Genomic DNA, 18,397 nt, shown 5'->3' on the forward strand with positions numbered 1-18,397 from the left:
TATCCATTTCTGTTTTTCTACATTTGTAGTAAGTGTCTGCATTGTTTTCAACATTTCTAAATCTAAAATCTCAGAGGGTTGTAATTCCTCACTCAAAAGAAATACTTCTGAAGCTGAAGCTGCCTGCTTTGCAGCTGTATCAGCTCTCGCATTACCTTTTGAAATCCTATCTTGTTGGTATGAGCTACGCCTTTACAAATAGCTACTTTCTGAGGTAACTGAATAGATTCTAACAAATCCAAAATAAACTGTGCATGATTAATTGGTTTGCCAGTAGATGTTATCATTCCTCTATTCTTCCACTGTTGCGCAAAAACATGTACAGTAGAAAAAGCGTACTGGCTATCAGTAAAAATATTTACACATTTACCCTTTACAAAGGTACATGCCCATGTCAAGGCAATCAATTCTGCTGCCTGTGCAGATAAATTGTGTGGTAAAGATTTTGCTTCTAAAATCTCAGTATCAGAAACTACTGCATATCCTACTAGATTCTGCCCTGTGGGACCCCTTTTGCATGAGCCATCCACATAATATGTCACCTCGGCATCATCCAAGGGAACATCCGTTAGATCTTTTCTAGGCAGTCTCTTTTGCTCAATCTCCTGCAGGCAGCTGTGTGGTGTGCCATCCACAGGGGTTGGGAGCAAGGTAGACGGATTCAAAGTTGTACACTGTTCAGTTATCATGTGAGGTTGGCTCAACAGTATAGTCACACAGGAAAGATGTCGAGCAGGAGAAATATATGCTACTTTTTCTTGCAGTAAAATAATCTCGACTGCATGAGGCACTCTCAGTGTGAGAGGGTGGAACAACACTACTGAGGCTGAAGCCTGCACTGCCATTGCAGCTGCGACTACTGCTTGTACACAGTGGGGTAGGGATCGTGCCACTGGGTCCAGCTGTGATGAATAGTAAGCTATGGGACGTTGCTTGTCCCCATGTTGCTGTGTCAATACTGATGTCATATAACCTTGCTTACAATCTACGGTTTGAAAAAATGTTTATGATAGTTTGGTAATCCTAAAACTAATGAGGACACTATCAATTGCTTTAATCTACAGAAAGCTGACTCTGCTTCTGGTGTCCATTGTAATAAATCTTGTGCTGCCATGGGCTTCTTGTATATCAAGTCAGTCAATGGAGCAGATTCCAAAGCATAGTTCGGAATCTAACTCCGACAGAAATTAGTTGTTCCCAGGAAGGACATCATTTCCTTCTTGGTAGTTGGTTTGGGTGCTTGTAAAATTGTTATTTTTCTTTCTTCATCTAATATACTGCCTTCTTTGGATATCACATATCCCAGGTATTTGACCTGCTTTTTCCAAAGCTGCAATTTGCTTTTGTTTACTTTATGTCTTTGAGTGGCTAAAAATTGTAGTAATGCTATGGTATCTTCTCTGCATTCTTGCTGGGTGGGTTCTGCCAGCAGGATGTCATGTACATAAAGTAAAATTTGACTGCCTCTTGGTGGGACAAATCCCGCCAAGTTACTTGCCATTTCTTGTGCGAATATTGTTGGGCTTTCACAGTACCCCTGTAGTAGTCGCGTGTATATGTACCTTTTCCCCTGAAATGTGAATGCAAACCAATGTTGGCTGTCAGGGTGTATCGGTACTGAAAAGAATGCATTGCTAATATCTACCACAGAAAAATACTTCTGTTGAGGCTTTAAGTCATTCAACAGGGTGTGTGGATCTGGCACCAAAGGTGCTCTAGGTATTACTGTGTCATTTACAGCTTGTAAATCTTGGACCATACACCATTCTCCGTTTGCTTTCCTGACAGGAAATAAGAGTGTGTTACATGGTGAATCGGGAGATTCTATCAGTATTCCTTCCGTAAGTAAAGCTGCTATTATAGGTTTGTTTCCTACTTCTGCATCCTTTCTCAAGGGATATTGTCTTTTCTGTGGTCTAAATGCTGATTTTGGTGCAATAGTAACTGGTCCTGCTGTATGAATTAGTCCTACATCCGATCTCCCTGCTGACCAGAGAGTTTCTGGTATTCCTCGTAAGGCTTTTTCTTCCTCTTCTAGTAAAAGTGCTACTCAACTGTCCTCGCTAGACTGCACGTGTACAGCTGGGTGTTTCTGCGTTATCCACTTTAACTTCTGTTTCTGTACTCCCTGTTCTGACAATTCCAACTCTGTTTGTTTTTCCCACTTTGTGACTATTTCTCCTAGATCTACCCATTTCACATTCTTGTCTTTAGTTAAACTAACATGTGGTAATTGATTAGATTTATAGAGTGCAAAGAATTCCTGGGGCAATGAACAGCTAACTACACTGTTCCCTTCTGTGTCCCAGTACAGATTACGTAATACTAATCTGTTTGCATGGTTTTTAAACAGCCCTTGCTCATATTCCTTATCAGGTCCTGGTGTGCTACAATAATACAGAGTACAGTGCAACAAATGCTGTTTATCAGTGTCAAGGGAGGGGGACTTACTGATGGCTACATTCATCAGTTCTTCAGTTACTGCCCCTGGACCAGTCGTAATCAAGTCCTGGCTGTACCAATAAAATGTTTCACCCTCTGGTTGCACTACAAACGTATCCATTTGTCACTGTGCTTCTATACCCTGCATAGTCGGAACTACTGCTATGCCAAATGTCTGCATAAGATCTCTGCCCAAAAGGTTTACTGGGCATTTTGCAGAAACAACAATTTTGCTTTTCTGGGTCATCCCTGAAACAGGGTCAGTTATTGCTATGTTATGGGAGAGTGGCTCCCGATACAGCTGTGTCCATTAGCTGCTTTCACTAATATGTAATCAAGTGATTCTGAATTTTCTGGTAGTTTGGAAGGATGTATCAGGGTTCGTGAAGCCCCTGAGTCACACAGGAATTTAACTTCCCTCCCCTCTACCAGAAGTGTAACTTCTGGTTTTGTGTCTGCTAAATAGAGCTCTAGGCTCAATAATGCTAAGTCCAAAATTTCACTTTCTTTACCATCTGTGATTTCTTGTACTTCCTCTATTTCTTCTATCACATCCTCTATTCCCTCTATCACATTTGCATTTGTTTTTCTCGGTTACTTCCTTCTAGTGATTCTTGACTATCATATAGTCAGTCCTCACCCTCCTTATCTTCCATGGCTACCTTCTTGTTTTGCTTGCAATCCCTTGTTAAATGTCCCTTCTTTCCGCACTTAAAACATTCACCCCTTTTTTTCCTGTCTTCAAACTCTTCTGATCATTTATCAGATTGTTTGTTTCCCTGGGCATTTTTCTTGCCCCTTTTCCTGGAATGTACTACATAAACTTTGGCTCCGTGTTCTATAGCAAATACCTGGGTTTTCTTTTTCTTTTTGTTATTAAAATGCCTTTCGGCATGTCTTGCATATTCAAGTAATGACTGTAATCTACTTGTACGGTGATCTACCATGTGCGTTGTAATAAAACTGCTAATGGGTGCAATACTGCCTTTCAAAAATGCATTCTTTAGCTGCTGCTCATATGGGGAATCATGTGTCTGGTCTGCAGGTACTTGCATTCCACAATGGTTATTAAAACATTCTAATAATCTAGCATAATATCTATCTACAGTTTCACTTTCCTGTTGGATGCATTGATTAATGCAAGTCCAGTCTGCCCTAGGCTTCCATTTCTCAGAGATTCGGTCTGTCAGACCTTTCACTCTGTTATCCAGCTCTGCATTGCTATGTGGGAGTGGCTTGTGTTCTGCATCATGGGGATTCCAGTTGCCACTGATCATGTGCCAATCTGGACCTATGATTTGTCTAACTACTTTTTTCTACTTCTTCTCCATTTAAATGATAACTTAACCTCATGCCCTGTAAGTCTTCTAAGAATTTTCTAAAATTAACTTTTGGATGAGGAATTCCCCCTGTGGCTTTCCGGATATCTTCCGGTGTCCACGGTCTATATACTAGGAAAGTCGGGTCCTGCCCTTCCTGTCCTGCCTGAGGATTTGGTACTTCTATGAGCGGACATATCTCTTCTTCACTCATAGCTCGTGAATTTTTGTTTATTTGATATAACTCAGTATCCCCTCTTAAGTTATGTGTTTGAGACCTAGTCTCGATGGGATCTCTGACATATGGCCTTGGCTTTGCGGTGACAGCCGGGTATAGCGGAGGTGGATCAGCTTGTCCACTCACTTCATATTCTGGTGCGGGAAGCGGAGGGGGCAGAGGGGCTGATGCTATTACCAAATTATTGTCTTCTTTATCTAGAAACATAGTTTTTGAATTATTACTTTTTTGTTCTCTACGGTTTGTTTCCTCAATCCACCTGTGTGCCTGAGGAATGTCTAATTGACGTTGCTTTTTTACCTGACCTTTTGCGTCAGATTTAAGCTGTTTGATAAGTTTAATAAGCAAGGATTTTTCTAATTTGCCATTAAATTCATATTTATTAACCCATTTTGTATAGTATCTAACATTGTCGGCACGCTGTAATTGCATATATTTTGCATCTTCGATTAGCGGTAGATCTTGGGGACTTTTTGTGCATTTATTACCCATATTGTTCTAACTGTTAAAAATGTTACGTAACCCTTCTTATTTTCACGTGGTACCATGATTTTCTTGTTTCACAGTTTATGTAGAATAACTGTCTTACCTATTCTGTTTCCCTGATCTATGACAGGACTGCAATCTTCCTGTCTCTGACTTGTAAAAAAAACAAATCTACTGACAGTTGATTCAAATAAAGTCCCTGATCTAAAACAGAAAAAAAAGGTAAATCTCGCCTTACCTGAGCCTCCGTGATCGACTATCTCTGGCTCGTATGATAACTCGTCCTCCAATCACAGATCAGAACAGTGGCTGGCCTCTTTTGAACGACAATTCAGTCGGAGGTCTTTCAAAGCAGAAGAACCGATGTGGTCTCTTCCCCGTATGGTTTAATGCCACCTGGCCCATCTGACCTAAGGCAAAGTGAGAGTTTCCGGTCCGAAGGACCAATCTGTCAAAGGAAAAAATAACTTCAAAATGATCAACACATGGCAGGTTCAGGTTAAGGCACTTTAATCTTGCAGCAAGGAAACAAAAACATGCTAATACAGAGCTTGTCTAACTAGAATCAGGAAGTGAAGCTATTCTTATACATTTCTTACAAGACATTGCCTACCAAGCTGACGTAATTAAATCACAAGTTCTTTCAATATTATTTCGTAGCAGCTGTTTGTCCATGATTTTCTGCTGGCACATCAAGTTTATAAAAAACTTCCTAAGAAAAACAACGTGGCCTTGATGACCACCGGTCAGATACAACTTCTCACTATGCAATGTTACCATTCAAGGTACTATGGCTAATTTGAGCACAAAGCAAGTACAGGTTATAGTTCATTTCTTCAAGCAGTCTTTGTTTGGTGTATCTTTTCTTTTCCGCAGCTGTGCATGTTCTCATAACACGAACAGAGCTGATTGTTCATATTCAATTACATTATAGAAAACAGTATTGTTCTATTCATTTATTTTCCTGACCTAGCAGATAATCACCTCCTTCTCAGTAGATTTCCAAAAGGCATAAACATGAATTTTGCTGTGCTAGCAAATAATAGGTCAGAGGGCATCTTGCAATTTCAGAAAGCATACTGCAGTTTGAAAAGGCATCTTATAATTTCATACAGAATTAAGCTGTACATAAAATAGAATGAAATGTGTTAACCCTTTTAGCTTCTAATAAGCACTAAACATATACATTAGTACATATTTTTCTAACATTCTCTATTAAAGAGTGAAGCGCTTGCCATATTCTTAGTGTTCTTTCATAGTGGCTGGTTTTGCGGTTATATGTACACTGCCTGCCATTGCAGTATAGAGTTCTTTGTTTTTTTTTTTTTTTTTTTTTTTTGTTTTTAGTACTTGAAATTGTACTGCCTGCTTGACCAAGTTGACTCATCGGGTTAGCAACTAGGCGCCAAAACCGAAACTGTAGGGTGAGCCCCTCTCCCCCGCCTTCTTGCATGGAAAAATTATATAAAAGAAATGGGAATTACAGTACTAATACTTGGTCCATGGGGAAGGTGAAAGGGGTAGACAAACTGTCTGCGCAGCTTTGTAGATGAAGTGTCTGATAGTAGTGGTTATTCCAAATGAGTTTGTGCTACCGAAGGAATTGCATATGAATAAGTAAATGCAGGCTGCTATTCTTTGCACGGCAAACCTTCAAATCTACTTAAATCTTAAACTAGAAGCATGTGACAGTATGTGTGAGGTGCAGTCTGCCCAAGTATAAAATGGGATGAAACTAACATGGTGGATACTGGGGCCATTGAAAATGAAAGGATATTTTTAAATTACCTTTTTTCCTAAGTAACCATAAAACTACATAGCTTATCCCGGCTAAGCAGATTAACTCCACATGACAAAGAGTACTGAAGGGGTCGTTGGGGAAAATGTTTAATTTTTGTGCTTGTGAATACATGGAAAAGTAATTAAGGGAACCTTGGGGGAAATTATTCACTTTGATGTCATTTGGTGGTGCTTGTGCATACATGGACAAACCTGACTGAAGGGGTCGTTGGGGAAAATGTTTCATTTTAGTGCTTGTGCATACATAGACAAAGTACTGAAGGAGTCGTTGGGGAAAATGTTTTATTTTAGTGCTTGTGCATGCATAAATTACTGAAGGGGTTGTTGGGGAAAATGTTTTATTTTAGTGCTTGTGCATACATGGACAAAGTACGCAAGGGATCCTTGGGGGGATGATGAATAATTTTGATGTAATTTTGTGGTTACTGTCTATGCAAACAGACTGCTGAAGAAGTCTTTGGGGAAAATGTTTTATTTTTGTGCTTGTGCATACGTGGAAAAGTAATTAAGGGAACCTTGGGGAAAATTATTCATTTTGATGTCATTTGGTGGTGCTTGTGCATACATGGACAAATCTGACTGAAGGGGTCGTTGGGGAAAACGTTTAGTTTTTGCCTTGTGCATACAGGGACAAAGTACACATATACATGATATAGACATTGATACTGAGCAAGTCCTGAGAGATTTCAATCCGTGCAAGGATTGGTGCATAAACCTATTTCCAGCATAATAGTGCATGACACTGAGATGCACAAAAGTGTGTTTTGCTTTTGTATGTCTAGCTGAGAAATTTCTGGATCTTGTATTTCCCTACTGCTTGCAAACGGGGTATTTCAAAGTAATCCATTTAATGTCAATTATGATTGACTAGAAATAAAGCTATTTACTGCACATTTGTATTTGCCATTTGTAATTAATTAAATAACTAGTTTTTCTCAGTTACTACTCCTGTATTAAAATACATACAACACTAAGCATTTTTATCATTGATAATTATGGTTAACAAGGTTTATGACAAGTTATGACAAATATGATAAGTACTATGCAGTGATATTGAATTCTTAGTAGAAGAGTATGCTGAAAAGTAGGAGAATGTTGTGTGTACTCATGGATGTTCAATGTTGCCATGTGAATCTTACTGTCACTTGGAACTATTTGATAATACCTTGGTATTTCTATTTAACTTGTATACATGTGTGTGAGTTTGTGTGTGTGTGTGTGTGGGGGGGTACAACTTCACTGGAATAAAGTCTGCAAAATTTTAAATGGGAAGGTATTTTGTTTTTTGACCCATGAAGTTATGAAATGCTCAAGCTGCTTCATCATGCAAGTAATTACCATCCTGGCATATGGTTGACAATGCTCATTCAGTGAGTGGCATCGTGAAAGGGGTGTGGCCTGGTCAGCAGTTTAAGGAAGTGCACAGACCACAATGGGTAGATGTGGGTGTGGCTTGTAGGGGGCAGCAGACTAGGAGCTGTCAGTACAAATCTGAAAATCCTGCCTACACCCCTGCAGCAGTACATAAGATTGTGACACTTACTGTAGGGATCCACTGGCTGTCTCTACACCTCAGTGACCCTCTGAAGAAGCTCCTTCACATCAGTCTGATGCAGGTCATCATAGTGATGAGCAGTCTGCTCTGTCTGGTAGATCTCTATACCTCTTTGTTGCTCACTTTCAATCCAGACCCAGATGTCAATCATCATGAAGTTCCTTGGTTTGGCTTTCATCCAATGCTCCACTCTAGCAGCATTTAGGTGGTCTTCTCCTCAGTCCAGTTGGATGCACAGATACATTGCAACCTCCTGGAAGTAGCTATCGCCATGCTCCAATGTAAAATCTAGGATAAATGAATATAATTGAAAAATGGTTACTGAGGTCCCATTCAGTTTGCAGGTAGCAATTGTCTGATCTGTAAATGTAGCAAAATCAGTATTTAAATGTGGCACTTATGTCATGTTATCAGACCACTGGAAAATAACAGGCATGTGCCACACATGGTACCATTTATCTATACCCATTGGCTACTTGTGCAGTGTACCTGGGTGTTAAATCAAACTTAGACAATTTATGCTAATGTGTGCAAATGGGATTACAAAACCTAAAATTTTAACGAATCTGATTAATTATATACGGTGCAAGTGGTAGTTAAACATGTCTGCACATTAAATTATCTTGCTTTCAGTGATAAAAGAGTCAGAGGTAGCTAATATGGTAAACTGGTACCTCCTAGCATTTCCGTTTTGGGAAATATTACATCTGTGTTAAACTTACTCGTTCGCAAAAGTACCTGTTTTAGATTTATTTTTACTGAAAAATTGTGCTTTAAGAAAAATGTTTTACTACCAAAATGTCGATTGCACTTTACCATTTATGCACATCATCGACATTGTTTACGTAAAATTCGTAATGCCAAATTGTCCAAATGCCAACCCCCCCCCCAAAACAAATGTCAACATTTCTGACTGCTCCACACCTAAAAACAATTGTTAACATGGGTCAAGAAGGGGGCAAGATGTCACAGTTCAAAATACTGGTGTTTGACTTTTTCAACATTTGGTGTTCGAAGTTTGCGTAAGTGGATTCGACGATATGTCATTCAAAAGTTTGATAGTAAACTCTTCAGCAATCTATAGGAGACTGAGTGGAAGGAAAGGGCTTTAAGAAACCCTGCATAAAACAGCTTTATTATGTTTTGTATTCTTTTTGTAAGGAACTCCTGAGGTTGCTCTAGTTACTGCTTATGTCTGGTCAGGTATGTACCAAATGGAGCAATTGTACTCTACAATTAATCTGATAAGGGTAGAGTATACTGGGATAATGACCTGTTGGACCCAGACGCTATGCCCTTTAATTATAATTTCTGCAACATAAAAGGATTTCCTTACCACTGTGGCCACATGGTGGTCAAATGGAAGGCTATTGTCTATGTGTGTACCCAGATCCCTGGCCACTGGGTCAATGCTTAGGGGTGTATTATCAACATGGTAATTATCTGGGATGGTTGACTTTCCAAAGCGTTCAATTATACCTTTCATAGCATTGAGTTTAAAACCATGGCTTTGGCACCATTTGGTAGTCAGAGCTAGACCTTCTTGAAGAATGCTAGTGTCTGTAGGTAAGTTGATGACCTCCTGTGTCCTATCAGTGAGCCTTATTTGCATCTAATACTTTGGTGATCCTCTCAAAAAAGTCCACCAGATTTAATAGACATGAGCTTCCTTTAACAAAGCTGAACTGTGATGGGCCCACTGCTTGCAGTTTACCTATGTCCTCATTTTTTGATGATTCTTTCCATAGCCTTACATATGAGACTGGTAAAACCTATGGGCCTGTAGTTACCCAGATCACAGGTTGGACCTCCTTTGTGCAGGGGAATGACTGTAGTCATTTCTATTCCTTGGGCACAAAACCTGATTGAAGGCTCCAGCTGAAAGGTGATTCAGGTGGACCAACGAGATCATGTATCATGCTATTTATTAAACATCCTGGGATGCTAACAATGCCCAGCGATGCAGTACTTTTGGCCTTGGAAAGTGCATTGATAACCTGTTCCCTAGTAATGGTTGGGGGATTGTGATGTATGATATTTCCTTTGGACTAAAGGGAGTGGGGGAGAAATTTGAGCTGAACCTGTCAGCCAAAAGGTTGGCAATGGCCTCTGGTTCAGTGTTGGTGATGCCATTTGCAAAATAAGTTCTACAAATTGTTGAGTATTTCCCCTGAGGTTACAGACATAGCTGTAGAAAGCTTTGTAGTTGTCATTTACCTGAAAAGCTATTTTTCTTCAAATTTAGCATTTGAAGTATTAATGAACCCTCTTAGCTGCCTGTTTAGATTGGTTAGGGAGCTTTTAGAATATATGACTTTGTTCCTCCTACGCTCAGCCAAGATTTTTTTTTACTTTTGTTGTATAACCAATTGGTAATGGGAATCAACCAGAGTGACTTACCTTTTGAGTTTGTCTTATTCTTAATATGAGTGGGCACTGTTCGCTCTATACAGCTTTCAATATGGCTGTACAGAGATTTTGTAAATAGCTCAACATATGCTAAGGTGTTTACTGGGATAGGGGGGTGCTTGGAGTTTATCTAAGGTGTTGCTTAATAGAGAGAGGTTAACCTTGGTGTAGCTCCTAAAGATTTTTGGTTTCACTGGATCACTGGATTTAATTAATACTGCCTCATGGTTTCACTGGATCACTGGATTTAATTTTTATTTCAAGTGATACTGCCTTATGGTCAGATCTGACAAGTGAAGACATCACCCCCCCCCCCAAGTTTGTGAATACAACGTCAAGGATGTTTGTACTCCTGGTAGGAGAATGAATCAGCTGATCTAGGATGTTGGTATTAACAATGTTTAGGAATCACTGGACTTGTGCATTAGAAGTGGTGTAGTATTCCCACTCTATATAGGGGTAGTTGAGAACCCCCATGAATATAATATTATGCTGAATGGTGAGGGAGTCTAGTATATTGAGACAAGTATTATGAGCTTCCTGGGACATGGAGGGAGACCTACAGATTGCAAGAATATGTTACAAGACCCTGTTTATGGTGAGTTGCACATGTATGAGTTCCAGTGGGTCATACACTTTAACTAGTCTGGATTATTTGCCATATATTGATACAACACTCTGAGTCTGTATGCATACCTGTGTCAGCTGTGCCCTGAGTTGGTGATCCTTGTTATGACAGATTTGTATATGTTCATAATGTTATATATTATGATTATGGTGTTATGTATGATGCCGAGTGTGTATATCTAGTGGGTGATAATCAGATGCACTCCATGCATTAATGTTTAATCTGTATACTCATGTATGTGTGGCTTGTCATGACTCAAAGTTGTGAGGTCAGATGCCACTGTGTTGCCTGGGTCTGCACTTGTAGTCACATCCCAACATAGCTACACCTGATACTTCTGCTGCCTGGTTTTCCATCCCCTATGTCCTCTTTCTCCTCCTCTGATACCTGTGGGATGACATCTTCAGACATCCGGGATTCTTTTAGTAGTTTATCCACACCTGCAGCTGGAAAACTGCTTTATGCTCTAGTTAGCATGCTGTGCAAAATGGCACAAACCATTATCATCTGTGTTGCCTTCTCAGGTGTGTATTGCAGTGCACCCCGGGATGTGTCCAGACATTTGAGCCTAGCTTTCATTACACTGAACATATGCTCTGTGGTGTTTCTGGTTGTTGCATGTGCTTTATTGCAAGCCTCTTCTGCAGGGTTGGATGGTTCACAGTACGGTGCCATTAGACATAGCTAAAAGCACATTTGGTCAGCATGCATATTTTTGGGACGGGAATCCTTACCTTACATCCTAGCTGTGTTCCTGTATTTACCTAGTAGTAGTCCCTCAGGTATTTCTCCTTACTGGAATGCAGTCTTTTAGTCCACTTTCCTTCCATAAGACAGCACTATGGACACTTTCAAGGTGAGCTGCCATGATATTTGTTATGCAGCCATCTAATGCACACACAGCTTGGCAGTTCAGGTATGGCCATGCCTTTTTGTTTATGTATCAGTCTGCTTCAGATGCTTTGGTGTCATGATAGGTATGTATCTTTAATCTATTGCAATGACTAAATGGGGGAAGTTTGCAATGCTGTAAAACTGTGCATTATAGTTCTCAGATCCATGGGAGTGGATGGAAAGTGGATGTCAACATCAACATTGTTGCACATTGCTGTCAGGAATTTTGCAAGGCTATAGCTGGCAGCTGTCTGTAATTCTCCCACAGAATCCCCCATGTGTCTCTAAAATGTCCCAGATGCAATTATACCCAGGATGAGACATACTATGGTTTCAAGGGAGGTGGAGTTTCCTAACAGGGTCCACACAGACATATGTGGGGCACACATTTTGTAGACAGTCTGTACCAGTTGATTGACTAGATAGAATCTGTCAATCATTTGCTGCTTTGACAGCTAGCTTAGTTGCAGCTTTGCAATGACTTTGGCTGGCTGCTTTCTAGGGTACACAGCCATATCCTCATTTATGGCTTGCACCACTGTAGTCTGTTGCAGTTTATTAACTGCAGGTTGCATTTTCATGTTTTTTTTTTGTACTTTTATAGAATTCAGCAGAATCTGTAGTAATAGCTTCTGTTCCTTGATGTCGATATAGAATATGCCAAGGATTTCAGAAACAGAGTCAGCATTGCAATTTGCTCATTAAGTCACTTTGGGCGTGCACAATATGTTTTTTAATCAGATGGCATGTGTGGAATCCATGATTATCTTACTCTGAATAGGTAAGCAGTCTGTGTGGTTTCAGAGTGCCTTCTAAAACTGCATCTGCATCTGGTGCACTGAAGTCTTCATTTAGCTTGCTGTGCTGTCTGTATATAGCTTTCAAGAATATTATGAAATATGGCCCACGGTATTATTTTTGCATGTATCAAGGTAGTTTCTTAGATGATGTGTACTGCAGAGTCAATTTTGTTTTACATTTTTGTGCCAGTTTCAGTGGTACTGATATTTGTGTGTTTCAACTTATTTAAGTACTATCTATCTATTATCTATCTATCTATCTATCTATCTATCTATCTATCTATCTATATCTTACTTTTATAAAACCTTAAGTTTTAAAAATTATATACTGTTATATCTAAACAAACTAGCTGTTATGAAAGTTTGCTTCTTTGTTTCTTCTAGTAGATATGTTAGGTAGAAAAAAGAGAAAAGAAAAGTAAACAGTAAAATGACGGTTACAGACCCACATGAAAACTCAAGAGTGAAATGAAACCGTATTAATTCAATCCCTCGTGTATTCTTTTATTATATCCTATGGTGCAAGAATAATATATTTGTCCAGCATATTACTAACCTTTCAGAAGAGTACTAATCAGAGGTTCACATGAGTGAAACATTCAGAATAGATTGTGGAGATAACATCTGTGGATTAGCCTCAGGCAAATGTTAATTATTGTTTGCTATGCCAATAAAGAAATATGTAGAGACATTATTTTATACAATTTTATAGTTCTTTTAACCTTTTGGCCTATGCTTCTGTAAGGATACCACCACTAGTAATTGTGGTTTAAAACTCTGCTTGAAAGCTGTACTTGAGAATGAACAGCAGGTATTCTTGGACAATTTTACATTCCTTATTGGTAACAATCATTGCACTGTTATTATTGTATAAAGAAAACAAATCTATCTGTCTGTCTATCTATCTGTCTATCTATCTGCTTATCATCTGTCAAAACTGTATTTACTGATTATTTTCTTTTAGCCTAAATTAAAATCATTTAACATGGCATTTTTCATAAAATACCCTCTCTATGCTTGCCATAGGAGTACGCAGAATGTTTCTTAATATCTTGTGTTCAGCACAAAGCTTAATTGCTTTCATTCATTCTAGTCTACTACAAGAAATGGTGTCATCATTTAGGAATAAGCCTTACAATTTAGCACAAGTAACTTTCTCATTGTGTATCTAGCGCCACTTTCAGAAAATGACTGTAAGCTTTAAGGTTATCCCCTGAAGTAAAAGGAAAGCACTTAAAAGACATGTTCCAAAAATGATTTCAGGAAAATAATGCATAAATGAACAGAGAGGAAACCAAGAAAACAACTTCATGGTTTGAGATAATGGTATCTGTGTAAGCTTATAAAGCTTGTGTTACTGCTCATGATGAGGTTTATAATTAATTATATATTTTGTCCTTATTTATAGGTGGCATTTTTGGTAGACTCTTATGTAACCTGTACGTACGTATGTATGTACAGTGCTTGTATTATTTATGCATAAAAAAATGAGCATGGAGTTGCTTCATATGCTTGTCATTCATGTATAGAATTCAAGACTGCACACATTCTCTGTAATGTTCTTTTGTTATATCACTTTGTTGTTGTACAAACATAAAAAGATTGTATTGCTTTAGAATGCATATACTTACCATACTCCCTGATCCTCACTACCATTAGGACCCAGTTAGCATTATGGGAAACCAGTATTCAAAACCCTGTAATCTATTATGGTGAACACATTCCACAGGATATAATAAAATCCATGTAGGCACCATGTAATGTATGCATGTACATGGCCACGGTTCCCCACTGGCAGCGTGCCATGCATATTAATGATGGCCCTCTGCAGAGGGAGAGCATAGGAACAGGGATAGTAAATCAGTGTAGAGGCACCCGTGGTTGTGGATGTGTACAGGCTGAGGCTCCCTGTACTGCTCCCCGCTACTGTTGAAATGCTGTGAATTGGTTCAAATGTGCAATATTTTATATTTATGATTTTTTTCCATTGCGCCGCAGAGCACAGCAGTGCCACGATGTGCTCACATATAGACAGCTGACACCAGCCGGACATCTAAAAATGATAACCGGATATCATTAATTATCATAATTATGTATTTTTTGTATTTTTTTAATGTTTTTTTAATTGCTATTTGCATGGTGTGGAGCACCGCAGACCCAAGTGCTGCACTTATACATACATAGCTGGCAGTTGCTAGACATCTTAAAATAGAAAACGGATGTAATTAATTGTATATGTCTGGGTCTATTTAACTGCATTTGCATGATGCACAGTGTGCTTAGCAATGTTAAGTAGCTTAATGGGTAGAAATACAGCCTAATGGTTAGTAGGTTCTGGGTTTGAGTCCATGGCAGTCATAATATGTTTTTGATTAAATTTATTATATATGTTTAATTTTAAAAACAACTTTGTGAAATATGGCATTTCTGCACTATGCCTAGCACTGCTTAAACATGCTAATGGCTACTGCTGTTTGCATGGTGTTAAGCATAGCTAAAACCTTGGTTGTGTGAGTTGTCATGCTGCTTAGCTCTGCTTAGCTGGTTTGCACACTGCTAAGCAATGCAACCCTTTTTTGAATGTTCAATGATGTGTAAGGGTGGTAAAACAGCCTATATTAAGGCCAATAGATGGGAATTCGCACCATTCATTGGAGTCTCATCATGTGTTAATATGACAGGCAGTGCTGGTGAAGCTGTACACTTTTGGGCATAGAGATGGTGTGTTCAGGAGTCCAGGGTCATTGTTGGAATTCTGGTAAAAAAATTATAAACCCAGGCTGATGCAGGGTGGTTTCCAGGGCTTGGAATGTAAGGCGGAGGTCTGGAACCAGTTGGCCAGGAGCTCACCAGTGCTGCTGGTATCCCCTGCACAGGTGAGCAATGTTGCCACCATTTTGATGACCTGAAGAGAAGAAAGAGGGGAACCTTGGACACCTGAGTCCAAGAGGCATGTTTTCCACAGTTTTATTAAACTGCAAGTTGAATGTCTGCAAAACTGGTATGCATAATTATGTGCTTCTCTTTCAACAGCTGTGCCATGCCAGGCACCTAGCTAGGTTACACCATGAGTGTGGCAAGTACAGATTTAGTAAGCTAACTGTAGTGCAATAAGCAAGAAAGAGTAAAGCATATACTACAATAAAATATGCACAATAAAAACTGTAGTGCAACAAATGAGCAAGTAGCACTCTAGAGCAATACATGGGCAATTAGAGCTGTAGTGCAATAAATGTACAATAACAACTGTATTGCAATAAACAATACCAGTAACAGTAAGTAAAATGGTGTACAGCAGAATTGTGTTGTCATAACCATTGCAGTAGAGCTATATGCATTGCTTATCTATGGTAAGGTTGCTGCAGTCAATTGTAACACTGTCTCCAGGCCAATATCAGTCACATAATGTTCTCTGTTCCTCCTATTCCAGGTGATAAAGGTATATGAGTGAGGTAGCCAACTCTATGGACAGATATTGTCTGTGGACTTCACAGACATTTATCAGCAATGCCAATAAAGTGTTAAGCAGCATTTTTGATTCCTACAGAAATCTGTTTCAATAAATGAAGTATGAATGTATGCCATACATGCGTGTTCTACTGTCACTGTGGTCAAGTAAAGCACTGTAATAGTTCTAGAATGCAAAACAAATTCAGTCACATAATGGTCTCTATTTCTCCCACTGCAGGAATGAAAGGCATATGGTTGAGTTAGCCCATATTATGAATAGATATGATTGTGCTAACATTTCACAGACACTTATCAGCAATACCAATAAAGTGTTAGCAGCATTGTTGATTCCTAAATAAATCTGTTTATATATTTCCAGTACAGCAAATGTCCCCTGCAACCACAGCTATTGGGTTCTATTCACATGCCTGCCAGCTAAGGCATGATGGATGTCTAGTTTATGTACTGTACATGAACATGTCTCTCAAGTGTTATGATTTCTCTTAATGCCATTAAAACTGCCTAATCTGTCTGTCACAGGATTACCAGGAAAATGATTACATAGAATGCAATTTATTACCAAATCCTCTTACAGAACATCTTGGTGGTTATATAAGTCCACATTACGTGAAAGTGTTCTTTGTAGTAGTGTACCTGCATTTGTTATTGCTTGGCCCATATTGACCCATGCTAACAGACTGAGAGGTGCGTATGTGCTACTTCAGCTATAGAAGAATTGAAGTCACTGTACTCAAACCTGACACTGCACATCTGTAGAGTATTTATTATCAGTCTTTTCAGGGATATAGTCTGTATTGTCAGTAATGGAATGTCTCTCACTCTCTCTCCTCACCCCCTATCTTCATTTATTTATTATTGTTATTTATTATTATGGTTTAATATTCACATATTTTGTTAAACTAACTATATTTTTGCAAACTGTGATGTATTATTGTTATGTTTTATTATGATTCTATATTAACATATTTTGTTAAACTAACTGTTTTGTTGGCCTTATGGTTTACTTCTTAGTGGCATGCTGTTAACATACTGACTGTTATGTTACTTAATGTTGTAATATACATTAATATATATTTAGATTGTTAAATATGATGCTCCATTCAGTTAATACTAACATTGGTTTGGTTATTACTAACCTTAACTTATTGCTATACTTCATTTACCACAGCACATCAAGGTAGGCCAGTTCTGGCTGATCTCCCTACCTTCCTTCATCTGTCTGTGGCACTGTGTCCCAGATTGGTAGTGCTCCCTCTGCTGCCCCTGCACTACCTGTGGCATTGAGTAGTACTGCCCCATGGGATGGGGCAGGCCCCCCTCTGGGAGCATTGGGGGAGGGGGAGTCATCACCTGGACTGATCTGTTGGATTTGGTGCACAGGATAGTGTACTATGAGTTTGACTCTTGTCTGACCCTGATTAAGGACATGAGGCCAACCTGGTGGGCCAGCCTCACCCAGGTGCCTAGCCTCCACCAGTAATTTGGTCCAGTTGGCTAGACAACACAGTTATGTTGTCCACACCCCTCTCTTTGGGTTGAGAGTCCAAAGTCATGTACAAATTCTGTCAAAGTGCACAGTTGTTGCTGTACAAGAATGAATAGCTATGGTTCTTTCCTACACCCTTCCTGCACATCCCTATTTGCCTTACACTATATTTTCCCCCTGCTTTCACACCATTTCACCACTTTTCTATCTCTCCATTTTTCTTTTCTTTATATTTTTTAGCACAGTGCAATTTTGCTAAGCTCAGCTAAATAAAGCTATAGTGAATATATGTGTCTTTAAAATTGCAATGCATAGTTACAAAACAAACACATGTCCCATATTTCGAACCAAATACCATCACACCTGCAGATGATTGCATTAACCTGCCATGCCACACAACTCTTCATTAATACAGATGATTTAAACAAACCATAGTAATTGCCAGGTACAGTCATTAAGCATATTTCAGTGGAGGTGTGCACCACACCACACCATGCAAACTTGATTAAAACATAATGGAAAAACGGGGGTGTACATTGGACTCTGGTGCAATAATACACCAGTAAAAACCCAAAGGCAATAATGGATGTAAGTGAGGCTTGTGGCAGTAGGTAAATGTGCCCTTTTATCAGCAACATATAGAAAGAGACCTGCTAAGGCATTAATGGCAAAATACATGTTGAGCTGTGACCCTGGTGCAGAAAAACCACCATATAGCCATGCACAAAAAAAAAAAATAATAAAAAAGTTGTCTAAGGATGTATCTTCTGGTATTTAAGCCCTAACTTTGAGAGGGTTTCTGTCTGTACACACTGAGCAGAGTGGAAGAGAGGTGTTGACTACAACTCTTAGCTGAGTTATATAAGTAT

This window comes from Protopterus annectens, chromosome 3.part0 (genome assembly GCF_019279795.1).
Source record: "Protopterus annectens isolate FY-2018-M chromosome 3.part0, PAN1.0, whole genome shotgun sequence".
Lineage (NCBI taxonomy): Eukaryota > Metazoa > Chordata > Ceratodontiformes > Protopteridae > Protopterus > Protopterus annectens.